Here is an 18811-nt window from a genome sequence, read left to right as displayed (position 1 = left end):
CTTCTCATAATCTTTCTCATTTCAGTATGATGTACTGCCAGCATCCTAAAATGGTGAAAAACACTTTGACAAACTTTCCTAGAAAGACAAGCCAGAGAATGTCCTTGCAAACCAGTATTCTTTCTCACTCTGCATGGATCTAGTCTTTGAAGCACCTTAATCTTCTGTTTAACACTTTTTTTACTATATCCTCTTAGAAAGTCACGTAATTTATCAATAGATTCTTGTCGTACAGTACAAATACTACTACAATTCCAAGTGTACACTGGGGCTTTAGGACGTTTCCCCATAACCTCATCAGCTAACACTTCTTCCTCATTTCTTGGAACCATTTTCTCCTTTTCCATTACACTACCATCTTTAACTTCATAACTTCGACCACTGAAGTCAACTGCATGAAGCAAACTATTACTTTGAAGATAACTCTCTTCATTAAAAAATGGTTCAGTACTTGAACTATGCTTCCATTCTCCTAAGAACACATTACAAAAGTTATTTTTTTTTCACTACTTTTTTCCTTTTGCTTTTTGACTTCATTACATTGACTATTTGATCTAATGTACGGACCCTGTTCAAAATTATAATGAATAGTTTTCTTTTTAATTCTAAATCCTTTGCAACAATTGTTTCAATATGTTTCTTTTTCTTATAAAATATTGCTTTCTTCCTATATTTTTTCACATCCTTTAGCAAATTGAACACAACTCTTCTCTGAAACATTTTTTTACGAATGTTTTGAAATTCTGTTTTTCTTTTTAAGTCATTCTTTCTTGCTTCTGATTGTACATTAGCATTTAGTATATTCTTTCTATTGTCTTGTTGTTTTCTTCTTGAAACACTATTTGCAGTGGATATACTTTCTACATTTTTTCTATGGTTGAGGATATTTTTTTAAAAATCCTTAGTCTGCTTACCAGAAGACTTTTTCTTTTTTCCAACATGAGGTTCTTCAACTAATTTCTGTTGTCCAGTTGTCTTCAAATATAGATGTTTTTGCTGTTCTTTTCTCTTTCTTGATTTTATAGGCATGTTTAATTTATTTCAGTGTTGTTCAGCAATACCTAAAGGAAACTAAAAAACAATAATACCTTTATGTAATTTAAATATATTACTATATATTTTTTTTGAGCTTTTCAAATCCTATCATATGAGCTGCCCCTTTCCTACGAGTGCAAGTCTTACAGAACAAGAGCAACACAAATTAAATCTCTGACAACAATTCCTGTGTGCAGACAGACTCATGGTGTGATTCTAGGCAGAAAACAATATTTGATTGGCAATTTCAAAGCCCATTTACTACTGTGGTAGAGCAAGTGAGAATTACTGTAACAGCCTGACACATTTTCCTTATAGTTTAGAGATGCAGAAAAGAGCACATGTCCTAACAGCTACTTGAGACCATGAGCATGTGGAACCTGGGTGAGTGATTAGACTAGGGCAAAGGAAATGAGCCTTGGTGATGTTTAATGTATTAGCGTTACACACTGCTATCTGAAATAGCACACAGTGCTGAATAGTAAGCATGGGAATGCAGGAGAAGCCGCTGCCTGTGTGCTAAAAGTGTGTTTCTGGAGACTGTGTATTGATAGGTGCAAGAGAGATCTGCATGGACGCTTACACAACTGCATGAAGACTGCAGAGATGTATGAAAGAGCATATGTGGTAAGGGTTAATTGGAGTTTTGAACATGTAGGAACTACCTCACCCATTGCAGGAGTGGAAGGAAAATCTACCCTGTTGTTTTCAAATGTGTTAGCATTTGCCTCTCATCTGTGAGGTGGTGATTTGTGCTGAATGCTATCCATCACAGTTCAAGAAAACAAGCTGACCCTTTCCTACGAGTGCAAGTCTTACAGAACAAGAGCAACAGGAATTAAATCTCTGACAACAATTCCTATGTGCACACAGACTCGTGGTGGGATTCTAGGCCGAAAACGATATTTGATTGGCAATTTCAAAGCACATTTACTACTGTGGTAGAGCAAGTGATAATTACGGTAACAGCCTGACACATTTTCCTTATAGTTTAGAGAGGCAGAAAAGAGCACATGTCCTAACAGCTACTTGAGACCATGAGCATGTGGAACCTGGGTGAGTGATTAGACTAGAGCAAAGGAAATGAGCCTTGGTGATGTTGAATGTGTTAGCGTTACACACTGCTATCTGAAATACCACACAGTGCTGAATAGTAAGCAGGGGAATGCAGGAGAAGCAGCTGCCTGTGTGCTAAGAGTGTGTTTCTGGAGACTGTGTATTGTCAGGTGCAAGAGAGATCTGCATGGAAGCTTACACAACTGCATGAAGACTGCAGAGATGAATGAAAGAGCACATGTGGTAAGGGTTAATTGGAGTTTTGAACATGTAGGAACTACCTCACTCATTACAGTACTGCAAGGAAAATCTACCCTGTTAATTTCAAATGTGTTAGCATTTGCCTCTCATCTGTGAGGTGGTGATTTGTGCTGAATGCTATCCATCACAGTTCAAGAAAACAAGCTGTCCCTTTTCTACGAGTGCAAGTCTTACAGAACAAGAGCAACACAAATTAAATCTCTGACAACAATTCCTGTGTGCACACAGACTCATGGTGTGATTCTAGGCAGAAAATGATATTTGATTGGCAATTTCAAAGCACATTTACTACTGTGGTAGAGCAAGTGATAATTACTGTAACAGCCTGACACATTTTCCTTATAGTTTAGAGAGGCAGAAAAGAGCACATGTCCTAACACCTACTTGAGACCATGAGCAAGTGGAACCTGGGTGAGTGATTAGACAAGAGCAAAGGAAATGAGCCTTGGTGATGTTGAATGTGTTAGCGTTACACACTGCTATCTGAAATACCACCCAGTGCTGACTAGTAAGCATGGGAGTGCAGGAGAAAAAGCTGCCTGTGTGCTAAGAGTGTGTTTCTGGAGACTGTGTATTGTCAGGTGCAAGAGAGATCTGCATGGACGCTTGCACAACTGCATGAAGACTGCAGAGATGTATGTAAGATCACCTGTGGTAAGGGTTAATTGGAGTTTTGAACATGTAGGAACTACCTCACCCATTGCAGGAGTGGAAGGAAAATCTACCCTGTTGTTTTCAAATGTGTTAGCATTTGCCTCTCATCTGTGAGATGGTGATTTCTGCTGAATACTAACCATCACAGTTCAAGAAAACAAGCTGCCCCTTTCCTACGAGTGCAAGTCTTACAGAACAAGAGCAACACAAATTAAATTTCTAACAACAATTCCTGAGTGCACACAGATTCATGTTGTGATTCTAGGCAGAAAACGATATTTGATTGGCAATTTCAAAGCACATTTACTACTGTGGTAGAGCAAGTGATAATTACTGTAACAGCCTGACACATTTTCCTCATAGTTTAGAGAGGCAGAAAAGAGCACATGTCCTAACAGCTACTTGAGACCATGAGCATGTGGAACCTGGGTGAGTGATTAGACTAGAGCAAAGGAAATGAGCCTTGGTGATGTTGAATGTGTTAGCGTTACACACTGCTATCTTAAATACCACACATTGCTGATTAGTAAGCATGGGGGTGCAGGAGAAGCAGCTGCCTGTGTGCTAAGAGTGTGTTTCTGGAGACTGTGTATTGTCAGGTGCAAGAGAGATCTGCATGGACGCTTGCACAACTGCTTGAAGACTGCAGAGATGTATGTAAGATCACCTGTGGTAAGGGTTAATTGGAATTTTGAACATGTAGGAACTACCTCACCCATTGCAGGAGTGGAAGGAAAATCTACCCTGTTGTTATCAAATGTGTTAGCATTTGCCTCTCATCTGTGAGATGGTGATGTGTGCTGTATGCTAACCATCACAGTTCAAGAAAACAAGCTGCCCCTTTCCTACGAGTGCAAGACTTACAGAACAAGAGCAACACAAATTAAATCTCTGACAACAATTCCTGTGTGCACACAGACTCATGGTGTGATTCTAGGCAGACAACGATATTTGATTGGCAATTTCAAAGCACATTTACTACTGTGGTAGAGCAAATGATAATTACTGTAACAGCCTGACACATTTTCCTTATAGTATAGAGAGGCAGAAAAGAGCACATGTCCTAACAGCTACTTGAGACCATGAGCATGTGGAACCTGGGTGAGTGATTAGACTAGAGCAAAGGAAATGAGCCTTGGTGATATTGAATGTGTTAGCGTTACACACTTCTATCTGAAATACCACACAGTGCTGAATAGTAAGCATGGGAGTGCAGGAGAAGCAGCTGGCTGTGTGCTAAGAGTGTGTTTCTGGAGACTGTGTATTGTCAGGTGCAAGAGAGATCTGCATGGACGCTTGCACAACTGCTTGAAGACTGCAGAGATGTATGTAAGATCACCTGTGGTAAGGGCTAATTGGAGTTTTGAACATGTAGGAACTACCTCACCCATTGCAGGAGTGGAAGGAAAATCTACCCTGTTGTTTTCAAATGTGTTAGCATTTGCCACTCATCTGTGAGATAGTGATTTCTGCTGAATGCTAACCATCACAGTTCAGGAAAACAAGCTGCCCCTTTCCTACGAGTGCAAGTCTTACAGAACAAGAGCAACACAAATTAAATCTCTGACAACAATTCCTGTGTGCACACAGACTCATGGTGCGATTCTAGGCAGAAAACGATATTTGATTGCCAATTTCAAAGCACATTTACTACTGTGGTAGAGCAAGTGATAATTACTGTAACAGCCTGACACATTTTCCTTATAGTTTAGAGATGCAGAAAAGAGCACATGTCCTAACAGCTACTTGAATCCATGAGCATGTGGAACCTGGGTGAGTGATTAGACCAGAGCAAAGGAAATGAGCCTTTGTGATGTTGAATGTGTTAGCGTTACACACTGCTATCTGAAATACCACACAGTGTTGAATAGTAAGCATGGGAATGCAGGAGAAGCAGCTGCCTGTGTGCTAAGAGTGTGTTTCTGGAGACTGTGTATTGTCAGGTGCAAGAGAGATCTGCATGGACGCTTACATAACTGCATGAAGACTGCAGAGATGTATGAAAGAGCACATGTGGTAAGGGTTAATTTGGCTTATGAACATGTAGGAACTACCTCACTCATTACAGTACTGCAAGGAAAATCTACCCTGTTCTTTTCAAATGTGTTAGCATTTGCCTCTCATCTGTGAGATGGTGATTTCTGCTGAAAGCTAACCATCACAGTTCAAGAAAGCAAGCTGCCCCTTTCCTACGAGTGCAAGTCTTACAGAACAAGAGCAATACAAATTAAATCTCTGACAACAATTCCTGTGTGCACACAGACTCATGGTGTGATTCTAGGCAGAAAACGATATTTGATTGGCAATTTCAAAGCACATTTACTACTGTGGTAGAGCAAGTGATAATTACTGTAACAGCCTGACACATTTTCTTTATAGTTTAGAGAGGCAGAAAAGAGCACATGTCCTAACAGCTACTTGAGACCATGAGCATGTGGATCCTGGTTGAGTGATTAGACTAGAGCAAAGGAAATGAGCCTTGGTGATGTTGAATGTGTTAGCGTTACACACTGCTATCTGAAATACCACACAGTGCTGAATAGTAAGCATGGGAGTGCAGGAGAAGAAGCTGCCTGTGTGCTAAGAGTGTGTTTCTGGAGACTGTGTATTGTCAGGTGCAAGAGAGATCTGCATGGACGCTTGCACAACTGCATGAAGACTGCAGAGATGTATGTAAGAGCACGTGTGGTAAGGGTTAATTGCGCTTATGAATATGTAGGCACTACCTCACTCATTACAGTACTGCAAGGAAAATCTACCCTGTTGTTTTCAAATGTATTAGCATTTGCCTCTCATCTGTGAGATGGTGATGTGTGCTGTATGCTAACCATCACAGTTCAAGAAAACAAGCTGCCCCTTTCCTACGAGTGCAAGTCTTGCAGAACAAGAGCAACACAAATTAAATCTCTGACAACAATTCCTGTGTGCACACAGACTCATGGTGTGATTCTAGGCAGAAAACAATATTTGATTGGCAATTTCAAAGCCCATTTACTACTGTGGTAGAGCAAGTGAGAATTACTGTAACAGCCTGACACATTTTCATTATAGTTTAGAGAGGCAGAAAAGAGCACATGTCCTAACAGCTACTTGAGACCATGAGCATGTGGAACCTGGATGAGTGATTAGACTAGAGCAAAGGAAATGAGCCTTGGTGATGTTGAATGTGTTAGCGTTACACACTGCTATCTGAAATACCACACAGTGCTGAATAGTAAGCATGGGAGTGCAGGAGAAGCAGCTGCCTGTGTGCTAAGAGTGTGTTTCTGGAGACTGTGTATTGTCAGGTGCAAGAGAGATCTGCATGGACGCTTGCACAACTGCATGAAGACTGCAGAGATGTATGTAAGATCACCTGTGGTAAGGGTTAATTGGAATTTTGAACATGTAGGAACTACCTCACCCATTGCAGGAGTGGAAGGAAAATCTACCCTGTTGTTATCAAATGTGTTAGCATTTGCCTCTCATCTGTGAGATGGTGATGTGTGCTGTATGCTAACCATCACAGTTCAAGAAAACAAGCGGCCCCTTTCCTACGAGTGCAAGTCTTACAGAACAAGAGCAACACAAATTAAATCTCTGACAACAATTCCTGTGTGCACTCAGACTCATGGTGTGATTCTAGGCAGAAAACGATATTTGATTTGCAATTTCAAAGCACATTTACTACTGTGGTAGAGCAAGTGATAATTACTGTAACATCCTGACAATTTTTCCTTATAGTTTATAGAGGCAGAAAAGAGCACATGTCCTAACAGCTACTTGAGACCATGAGCATGTGGAACCTGGGTGAGTGATTAGACTAGAGCAAAGGAAATGAGCCTTGGTTATGTTGAATGTGTTAGCGTTACACACTGCTATCTGAAATACCACACAGTGCTGAATAGTAAGCATGGGAGTGCAGGAGAGGCAGCTGGCTGTGTGCTAAGAGTGTATTTCTGGAGACTGTGTATTGTCAGGTGCAAGAGAGATCTGCATGGACGCTTGCACAACTGCATGAAGACTGCAGAGATGTATGTAAGATCACCTGTGGTAAGGGCTAATTGGAGTTTTGAACATGTAGGAACTACCTCACCCATTGCAGGAGTGAAAGGAAAATCTACCCTGTTGTTTTCAAATGTGTTAGCATTTGCCACTCATCTGTGAGATAGTGATTTCTGCTGAATGCTAACCATCACAGTTCAGGAAAACAAGCTGCCCCTTTCCTACGAGTGCAAGTCTTACAGAACAAGAGCAACACAAATTAAATCTCTGACAACAATTCCTGTGTGCACACAGACTCATGGTGCGATTCTAGGCAGAAAACGATATTTGATTGCCAATTTCAAAGCACATTTACTACTGTGGTAGAGCAAGTGATAATTACTGTAACAGCCTGACACATTTTCCTTATAGTTTAGAGAGGCAGAAAGGAGCACATGTCCTAACAGCTGCTTGAATCCATGAGCATGTGGAACCTGGGTGAGTGATTAGACTAGAGCAAAGGAAATGAGCCTTGGTGATGTTGAATGTGTTAACGTTACACACTGCTATCTGAAATACCACACAGTGCTGAATAGTAAGCATGGGAATGCAGGAGAAGCAGCTGCCTGTGTGCTAAGAGTGTGTTTCTGGAGACTGTGTATTGTCAGGTGCAAGAGAGATCTGCATGGACGCTTACATAACTGCATGAAGACTGCAGAGATGTATGAAAGAGCACATGTGGTAAGGGTTAATTTGGCTTATGAACATGTAGGAACTATCTCCCTCATTACAGTACTGCAAGGAAAATCTACCCTGTTGTTATCAAATGTGTTAGCATTTGCCTCTCATCTGTGAGATGGTGATGTGTGCTGTATGCTAACCATCATAGTTCAAGAAAACAAGCTGCCCCTTTCCTACGAGTGCAAGTCTTACAGAACAAGAGCAACACAAATTAAATCTCTGACAACAATTCCTGTGTGCACACAGACTCATGGTGTGATTCTAGGCAGAAAACAATATTTGATTGGCAATTTCAAAGCACATTTACTACTGTGGTAGAGCAAGTGATAATTACTGTAACAGCCTGACACATTTTCCTTATAGTTTAGAGAGGCAGAAAAGAGCACATGTCCTAACAGCTACTTGAGACCATGAGCATGTGGATCCTGGTTGAGTGATTAGACTAGAGCAAAGGAAATGAGCCTTGGTGATGTTGAATGTGTTAGCGTTACACACTGCTATCTGAAATACCACACAGTGCTGAATAGTAAGCATGGGAGTGCAGGAGAAGAAGCTGCCTGTGTGCTAAGAGTGTGTTTCTGGAGACTGTGTATTGTCAGGTGCAAGAGAGATCTGCATGGACGCTTGCACAACTGCATGAAGACTGGAGAGATGTATGTAAGAGCACATGTGGTAAGGGTTAATTGCGCTTATGAATATGTAGGCACTACCTCACTCATTACAGTAATGCAAGGAAAATCTACCCTGTTGTTTTCAAATGTATTAGCATTTGCCTCTCATCTGTGAGATGGTGATGTGTGCTGTATGCTAACCATCACAGTTCAAGAAAACAAGCTGCCCCTTTCCTACGAGTGCAAGTCTTACAGAACAAGAGCAACACAAATTAAATCTCTGACAACAATTCTTGTGTGCACACAGACTCATGGTGTGATTCTATGCAGAAAACGATATTTGATTGGCAATTTCAAAGCACATTTACTACTATGGTAGAGCAAGTGATAATTACTGTAACAGCCTGACACATTTTCCTTATAGTTTATAGAGGCAGAAAAGAGCACATGTCCTAACAGCTACTTGAGACCATGAGCATGTGGAACCTGGGCGAGTGATTAGACTAGAGCAAAGGAAATGGGCCTTGGTGATGTTGAATGTGTTAGCGTTACACTCTGCTATCTGAAATACCACACAGTGCTGAATAGTAAGCATGGGAGTGCAGGAGAAGCAGCTGCCTGTGTGCTAAGAGTGTGTTTCTGGAGACTGTGTATTGTCAGGTGCAAGAGAGATCTGCATGGATGCTTGCACAACTGCATGAAGACTGCAGAGATGTATGTAAGATCACCTGTGGTAAGGGTTAATTGAAGTTTTGAACATGTAGGAACTACCTCACCCATTGCAGGAGTGGAAGGAAAATCTACCCTGTTCTTTTCAAATGTGTTAGCATTTGCCTCTCATCTGTGAGATGGTGATTTCTGCTGAAAGCTAACCATCACAGTTCAAGAAAGCAAGCTGCCCCTTTCCTACGAGTGCAAGTCTTACAGAACAAGAGCAATACAAATTAAATCTCTGACAACAATTCCTGTGTGCACACAGACTCATCGTATGATTCTAGGCAGAAAACGATATTTGATTGGCAATTTCAAAGCACATTTACTACTGTGGTAGAGCAAGTGATAATTACTGTAACAGCCTGACACATTTTCTTTATAGTTTAGAGAGGCAGAAAAGAGCACATGTCCTAACAGCTACTTGAGACCATGAGCATGTGGATCCTGGTTGAGTGATTAGACTAGAGCAAAGGAAATGAGCCTTGGTGATGTTGAATGTGTTAGCGTTACACACTGCTATCTGAAATACCACACAGTGCTGAATAGTAAGCATGGGAGTGCAGGAGAAGAAGCTGCCTGTGTGCTAAGAGTGTGTTTCTGGAGACTGTGTATTGTCAGGTGCAAGAGAGATCTGCATGGACGCTTGCACAACTGCATGAAGACTGCAGAGATGTATGTAAGAGCACGTGTGGTAAGGGTTAATTGCGCTTATGAATATGTAGGCACTACCTCACTCATTACAGTACTGCAAGGAAAATCTACCCTGTTGTTTTCAAATGTATTAGCATTTGCCTCTCATCTGTGAGATGGTGATGTGTGCTGTATGCTAACCATCACAGTTCAAGAAAACAAGCTGCCCCTTTCCTACGAGTGCAAGTCTTGCAGAACAAGAGCAACACAAATTAAATCTCTGACAACAATTCCTGTGTGCACACAGACTCATGGTGTGATTCTAGGCAGAAAACAATATTTGATTGGCAATTTCAAAGCCCATTTACTACTGTGGTAGAGCAAGTGAGAATTACTGTAACAGCCTGACACATTTTCATTATAGTTTAGAGAGGCAGAAAAGAGCACATGTCCTAACAGCTACTTGAGACCATGAGCATGTGGAACCTGGATGAGTGATTAGACTAGAGCAAAGGAAATGAGCCTTGGTGATGTTGAATGTGTTAGCGTTACACACTGCTATCTGAAATACCACACAGTGCTGAATAGTAAGCATGGGAGTGCAGGAGAAGCAGTGCCTGTGTGCTAAGAGTGTGTTTCTGGAGACTGTGTATTGTCAGGTGCAAGAGAGATCTGCATGGACGCTTGCACAACTGCATGAAGACTGCAGAGATGTATGTAAGATCACCTGTGGTAAGGGTTAATTGGAATTTTGAACATGTAGGAACTACCTCACCCATTGCAGGAGTGGAAGGAAAATATACCCTGTTGTTATCAAATGTGTTAGCATTTGCCTCTCATCTGTGAGATGGTGATGTGTGCTGTATGCTAACCATCACAGTTCAAGAAAACAAGCTGCCCCTTTCCTACGAGTGCAAGTCTTACAGAACAAGAGCAACACAAATTAAATCTCTGACAACAATTCCTGTGTGCACTCAGACTCATGGTGTGATTCTAGGCAGAAAACGATATTTGATTTGCAATTTCAAAGCACATTTACTACTGTGGTAGAGCAAGTGATAATTACTGTAACATCCTGACAATTTTTCCTTATAGTTTATAGAGGCAGAAAAGAGCACATGTCCTAACAGCTACTTGAGACCATGAGCATGTGGAACCTGGGTGAGTGATTAGACTAGAGCAAAGGAAATGAGCCTTGGTGATGTTGAATGTGTTAACGTTACACACTGCTATCTGAAATACCACACAGTGCTGAATAGTAAGCATGGGAATGCAGGAGAAGCAGCTGCCTGTGTGCTAAGAGTGTGTTTCTGGAGACTGTGTATTGTCAGGTGCAAGAGAGATCTGCATGGACGCTTACATAACTGCATGAAGACTGCAGAGATGTATGAAAGAGCACATGTGGTAAGGGTTAATTTGGCTTATGAACATGTAGGAACTACCTCACTCATTACAGTACTGCAAGGAAAATCTACCCTGTTGTTATCAAATGTGTTAGCATTTGCCTCTCATCTGTGAGATGGTGATGTGTGCTGTATGCTAACCATCATAGTTCAAGAAAACAAGCTGCCCCTTTCCTACGAGTGCAAGTCTTACAGAACAAGAGCAACACAAATTAAATCTCTGACAACAATTCCTGTGTACACACAGACTCATGGTGTGATTCTAGGCAGAAAACAATATTTGATTGGCAATTTCAAAGCCCATTTACTACTGTGGTAGAGCAAGTGAGAAGTACTGTAACAGCCTGACACATTTTCCTTATAGTTTAGAGAGGCAGAAAAGAGCACATGTCCTAACAGCTACTTGAGACCATGAGCATGTGGAACCTGGATGAGTGATTAGACCAGAGCAAAGGAAATGAGCCTTTGTGATGTTGAATGTGTTAGCGTTACACACTGCTATCTGAAATACCACACAGTGCTGAATAGTAAGCATGGGAGTGCAGGAGAAGCAGCTGCCTGTGTGCTAAGAGTGTGTTTCTGGAGACTGTGTATTGTCAGGTGCAAGAGAGATCTGCATGGATGCTTGCACAACTGCATGAAGACTGCAGAGATGTATGTAAGATCACCTGTGGTAAGGGTTAATTGGAGTTTTGAACATGTAGGAACTACCTCACCCATTGCAGGAGTGGAAGGAAAATCTACCCTGTTCTTTTCAAATGTGTTAGCATTTGCCTCTCATCTGTGAGATAGTGATTTCTGCTGAATGCTAACCATCACAGTTCAGGAAAACAAGCTGCCCCTTTCCTACGAGTGCAAGTCTTACAGAACAAGAGCAACACAAATTAAATCTCTGACAACAATTCCTGTGTGCACACAGACTCATGGTGGGATTCTAGGCAGAAAACGATATTTGATTGCCAATTTCAAAGCACATTTACTACTGTGGTAGAGCAAGTGATAATTACTGTAACAGCCTGACACATTTTCCTTATAGTTTAGAGAGGCAGAAAGGAGCACATGTCCTAACAGCTACTTGAATCCATGAGCATGTGGAACCTGGGTGAGTGATTAGACTAGAGCAAAGGAAATGAGCCTTGGTGATGTTGAATGTGTTAACGTTACACACTGCTATCTGAAATACCACACAGTGCTGAATAGTAAGCATGGGAATGCAGGAGAAGCAGCTGCCTGTGTGCTAAGAGTGTGTTTCTGGAGACTGTGTATTGTCAGGTGCAAGAGAGATCTGCATGGACGCTTACATAACTGCATGAAGACTGCAGAGATGTATGAAAGAGCACATGTGGTAAGGGTTAATTTGGCTTATGAACATGTAGGAACTACCTCACTCATTACAGTACTGCAAGGAAAATCTACCCTGTTGTTATCAAATGTGTTAGCATTTGCCTCTCATCTGTGAGATGGTGATGTGTGCTGTATGCTAACCATCATAGTTCAAGAAAACAAGCTGCCCCTTTCCTACGAGTGCAAGTCTTACAGAACAAGAGCAACACAAATTAAATCTCTGACAACAATTCCTGTGTACACACAGACTCATGGTGTGATTCTAGGCAGAAAACAATATTTGATTGGCAATTTCAAAGCCCATTTACTACTGTGGTAGAGCAAGTGAGAAGTACTGTAACAGCCTGACACATTTTCCTTATAGTTTAGAGAGGCAGAAAAGAGCACATGTCCTAACAGCTACTTGAGACCATGAGCATGTGGAACCTGGATGAGTGATTAGACCAGAGCAAAGGAAATGAGCCTTTGTGATGTTGAATGTGTTAGCGTTACACACTGCTATCTGAAATACCACACAGTGCTGAATAGTAAGCATGGGAGTGCAGGAGAAGCAGCTGCCTGTGTGCTAAGAGTGTGTTTCTGGAGACTGTGTATTGTCAGGTGCAAGAGAGATCTGCATGGATGCTTGCACAACTGCATGAAGACTGCAGAGATGTATGTAAGATCACCTGTGGTAAGGGTTAATTGGAGTTTTGAACATGTAGGAACTACCTCACCCATTGCAGGAGTGGAAGGAAAATCTACCCTGTTCTTTTCAAATGTGTTAGCATTTGCCTCTCATCTGTGAGATGGTGATTTCTGCTGAAAGCTAACCATCACAGTTCAAGAAAGCAAGCTGCCCCTTTCCTACGAGTGCAAGTCTTACAGAACAAGAGCAATACAAATTAAATCTCTGACAACAATTCCTGTGTGCACACAGACTCATGGTGTGATTCTAGGAAGAAAACGATATTTGATTGGCAATTTCAAAGCACATTTACTACTGTGGTAGAGCAAGTGATAATTACTGTAACAGCCTGACACATTTTCTTTATAGTTTAGAGAGGCAGAAAAGAGCACATGTCCTAACAGCTACTTGAGACCATGAGCATGTGGATCCTGGTTGAGTGATTAGACTAGAGCAAAGGAAATGAGCCTTGGTGATGTTGAATGTGTTAGCGTTACACACTGCTATCTGAAATACCACACAGTGCTGAATAGTAAGCATGGGAGTGCAGGAGAAGAAGCTGCCTGTGTGCTAAGAGTGTGTTTCTGGAGACTGTGTATTGTCAGGTGCAAGAGAGATCTGCATGGACGCTTGCACAACTGCATGAAGACTGCAGAGATGTATGTAAGATCACCTGTGGTAAGGGCTAATTGGAGTTTTGAACATGTAGGAACTACCTCACCCATTGCAGGAGTGAAAGGAAAATCTACCCTGTTGTTTTCAAATGTGTTAGCATTTGCCACTCATCTGTGAGATAGTGATTTCTGCTGAATGCTAACCATCACAGTTCAGGAAAACAAGCTGCCCCTTTCCTACGAGTGCAAGTCTTACAGAACAAGAGCAACACAAATTAAATCTCTGACAACAATTCCTGTGTGCACACAGACTCATGGTGCGATTCTAGGCAGAAAACGATATTTGATTGCCAATTTCAAAGCACATTTACTACTGTGGTAGAGCAAGTGATAATTACTGTAACAGCCTGACACATTTTCCTTATAGTTTAGAGAGGCAGAAAGGAGCACATGTCCTAACAGCTACTTGAATCCATGAGCATGTGGAACCTGGGTGAGTGATTAGACTAGAGCAAAGGAAATGAGCCTTGGTTATGTTGAATGTGTTAACGTTACACACTGCTATCTGAAATACCACACAGTGCTGAATAGTAAGCATGGGAATGCAGGAGAAGCAGCTGCCTGTGTGCTAAGAGTGTGTTTCTGGAGACTGTGTATTGTCAGGTGCAAGAGAGATCTGCATGGACGCTTACATAACTGCATGAAGACTGCAGAGATGTATGAAAGAGCACATGTGGTAAGGGTTAATTTGGCTTATGAACATGTAGGAACTACCTCACTCATTACAGTACTGCAAGGAAAATCTACCCTGTTGTTATCAAATGTGTTAGCATTTGCCTCTCATCTGTGAGATGGTGATGTGTGCTGTATGCTAACCATCATAGTTCAAGAAAACAAGCTGCCCCTTTCCTACGAGTGCAAGTCTTACAGAACAAGAGCAACACAAATTAAATCTCTGACAACAATTCCTGTGTGCACACAGACTCATGGTGTGATTCTAGGCAGAAAACAATATTTGATTGGCAATTTCAAAGCCCATTTACTACTGTGGTAGAGCAAGTGAGAAGTACTGTAACAGCCTGACACATTTTCCTTATAGTTTAGAGAGGCAGAAAAGAGCACATGTCCTAACAGCTACTTGAGACCATGAGCATGTGGAACCTGGATGAGTGATTAGACCAGAGCAAAGGAAATGAGCCTTTGTGATGTTGAATGTGTTAGCGTTATACACTGCTATCTGAAATACCACACAGTGCTGAATAGTAAGCATGGGAGTGCAGGAGAAGCAGCTGCCTGTGTGCTAAGAGTGTGTTTCTGGAGACTGTGTATTGTCAGGTGCAAGAGAGATCTGCATGGATGCTTGCACAACTGCATGAAGACTGCAGAGATGTATGTAAGATCACCTGTGGTAAGGGTTAATTGGAGTTTTGAACATGTAGGAACTACCTCACCCATTGCAGGAGTGGAAGGAAAATCTACCCTGTTCTTTTCAAATGTGTTAGCATTTGCCTCTCATCTGTGAGATGGTGATTTCTGCTGAAAGCTAACCATCACAGTTCAAGAAAGCAAGCTGCCCCTTTCCTACGAGTGCAAGTCTTACAGAACAAGAGCAATACAAATTAAATCTCTGACAACAATTCCTGTGTGCACACAGACTCATGGTGTGATTCTAGGCAGAAAACGATATTTGATTGGCAATTTCAAAGCACATTTACTACTGTGGTAGAGCAAGTGATAATTACTGTAACAGCCTGACACATTTTCTTTATAGTTTAGAGAGGCAGAAAAGAGCACATGTCCTAACAGCTACTTGAGACCATGAGCATGTGGATCCTGGTTGAGTGATTAGACTAGAGCAAAGGAAATGAGCCTTGGTGATGTTGAATGTGTTAGCGTTACACACTGCTATCTGAAATACCACACAGTGCTGAATAGTAAGCATGGGAATGCAGGAGAAGCAGCTGCCTGTGTGCTAAGAGTGTGTTTCTGGAGACTGTGTATTGTCAGGTGCAAGAGAGATCTGCATGGACGCTTACATAACTGCATGAAGACTGCAGAGATGTATGAAAGAGCACATGTGGTAAGGGTTAATTTGGCTTATGAACATGTAGGAACTACCTCACTCATTACAGTACTGCAAGGAAAATCTACCCTGTTGTTATCAAATGTGTTAGCATTTGCCTCTCATCTGTGAGATGGTGATGTGTGCTGTATGCTAACCATCATAGTTCAAGAAAACAAGCTGCCCCTTTCCTACGAGTGCAAGTCTTACAGAACAAGAGCAACACAAATTAAATCTCTGACAACAATTCCTGTGTGCACACAGACTCATGGTGTGATTCTAGGCAGAAAACGATATTTGATTGGTAATTTCAAAGCACATTTACTACTGTGGTAGAGCAAGTGATAATTACTGTAACAGCCTGACACATTTTCCTTATAGTTTAGAGAGGCAGAAAAGAGCACATGTCCTAACAGCTACTTGAGACCATGAGCATGTGGATCCTGGTTGAGTGATTAGACTAGAGCAAAGGAAATGAGCTTCGGTGATGTTGAATGTGTTAGCGTTACACACTGCTATCTGAAATACCACACAGTGCTGAATAGTAAGCATGGGAGTGCAGGAGAAGAAGCTGCCTGTGTGCTAAGAGTGTGTTTCTGGAGACTGTGTATTGTCAGGTGCAAGAGAGATCTGCATGGACGCTTGCACAACTGCATGAAGACTGGAGAGATGTATGTAAGAGCACATGTGGTAAGGGTTAATTGCGCTTATGAATATGTAGGCACTACCTCACTCATTACAGTAATGCAAGGAAAATCTACCCTGTTGTTTTCAAATGTATTAGCATTTGCCTCTCATCTGTGAGATGGTGATGTGTGCTGTATGCTAACCATCACAGTTCAAGAAAACAAGCTGCCCCTTTCCTACGAGTGCAAGTCTTACAGAACAAGAGCAACACAAATTAAATCTCTGACAACAATTCTTGTGTGCACACAGACTCATGGTGTGATTCTATGCAGAAAACGATATTTGATTGGCAATTTCAAAGCACATTTACTACTATGGTAGAGCAAGTGATAATTACTGTAACAGCCTGACACATTTTCCTTATAGTTTATAGAGGCAGAAAAGAGCACATGTCCTAACAGCTACTTGAGACCATGAGCATGTGGAACCTGGGCGAGTGATTAGACTAGAGCAAAGGAAATGAGCCTTGGTGATGTTGAATGTGTTAGCGTTACACTCTGCTATCTGAAATACCACACAGTGCTGAATAGTAAGCATGGGAGTGCAGGAGAAGCAGCTGCCTGTGTGCTAAGAGTGTGTTTCTGGAGACTGTGTATTGTCAGGTGCAAGAGAGATCTGCATGGATGCTTGCACAACTGCATGAAGACTGCAGAGATGTATGTAAGATCACCTGTGGTAAGGGTTAATTGAAGTTTTGAACATGTAGGAACTACCTCACCCATTGCAGGAGTGGAAGGAAAATCTACCCTGTTCTTTTCAAATGTGTTAGCATTTGCCTCTCATCTGTGAGATGGTGATTTCTGCTGAAAGCTAACCATCACAGTTCAAGAAAGCAAGCTGCCCCTTTCCTACGAGTGCAAGTCTTACAGAACAAGAGCAATACAAATTAAATCTCTGACAACAATTCCTGTGTGCACACAGACTCATGGTGTGATTCTAGGCAGAAAACGATATTTGATTGGCAATTTCAAAGCCCATTTACTACTGTGGGGGAGAGCAAGTGAGAAGTACTGTAACAGCCTGACACATTTTCCTTATAGTTTAGAGAGGCAGAAAAGAGCACATGTCCTAACAGCTACTTGAGACCATGAGCATGTGGAACCTGGATGAGTGATTAGACCAGAGCAAAGGAAATGAGCCTTTGTGATGTTGAATGTGTTAGCGTTACACACTGCTATCTGAAATACCACACAGTGCTGAATAGTAAGCATGGGAGTGCAGGAGAAGCAGCTGGCTGTGTGCTAAGAGTGTGTTTCTGGAGACTGTGTATTGTCAGGTGCAAGAGAGTGTCACGTGGTTTTAGGCCACTCCCTATTTACAGTGCTAAGTTAGCTTAATCACGTTAGCTGTTGGAATACCATCTTGTTGCTTTCGCTGCCTTTGCACCCGACACTGTTGTTACATGTTATTACTTTGAGAAATGCAGACTCGCTCTTGTCTCAAGTGAATGTTATTAATACATCCTTAACAGTTGCTAGTGCCCTTGGTCTGTACATCGAGTAAAGAACTGTTCTAGGACACTAGACGGTGCCGGCTGATTATGTTCAGGGTGATCGTACCACTGTTTAGTCACAACATGCACGCAGCTGCAAATACCAGAAAGTCGAGGGCTTTAATAACACAGCGCAGCATATTGTTAGGGCATTCGATAGAAGAGCTGTTGCAGAGAACACTGAGCTGATCCTGTGATGTGACACACCTGAGCTGATCTATACGGTATGGGGTCCCCTATGCAAGCCTATGAGACCTTCTAATAGTCTAATAATATTTTATTAGTAACTAGAGAAAGGAGGGTGGTTATTTTCCACTGTCATTATAATATGATCGCTCCTTTTATATTCTATGGTATTGTAACAATGTTAATGGTAATGATCTTAACCATTTGTCTACTTATGTTAGCCAAAGTATTGTTTAACAGGACTCGAGGTTTATGAATAAATTCTTTAAACTTTACTGTGTCTTAGTTATTCTGTTGTGGACTAATATATATGTGCAAACGGGTATTTCGGGTTCCCACCATTCCTGAGAATAACTAAGTCGCTTGTTCTGGGTTGTCTATACATTGGGACCGCCGAGCTAAATCTCGGATAACGAATGTGACACTAAGCTAGTCGGATAAGGGGTTCTTAGTTCTGAGGGGAGTTTCTGGTACACCACAATTCTCTAAGGTTCTGGTTTCCTGCGCATAGTTCTGAGCATACGCAGAATCCCTACAACATGGCGCACCTAACGTTTGGTCTTAATATCTGAGATGCCTTACTAGTGCTTTTTATTAGTCCACAACGCCCTCACTCTGGTTTCCGGATAACAGGAGTGACGGCTTAACCTACCTAGGTTTTAGGCTATAGGTTCTTTCAAGCTTGATAATA

The sequence above is a fragment of the Triturus cristatus genome, chromosome 6, assembly GCF_964204655.1.
Source record: "Triturus cristatus chromosome 6, aTriCri1.1, whole genome shotgun sequence".
NCBI lineage: Eukaryota > Metazoa > Chordata > Amphibia > Caudata > Salamandridae > Triturus > Triturus cristatus.
The sequence above is the reverse complement of the archived record's forward strand: the minus strand, read 5'-3'. Positions refer to the sequence as shown.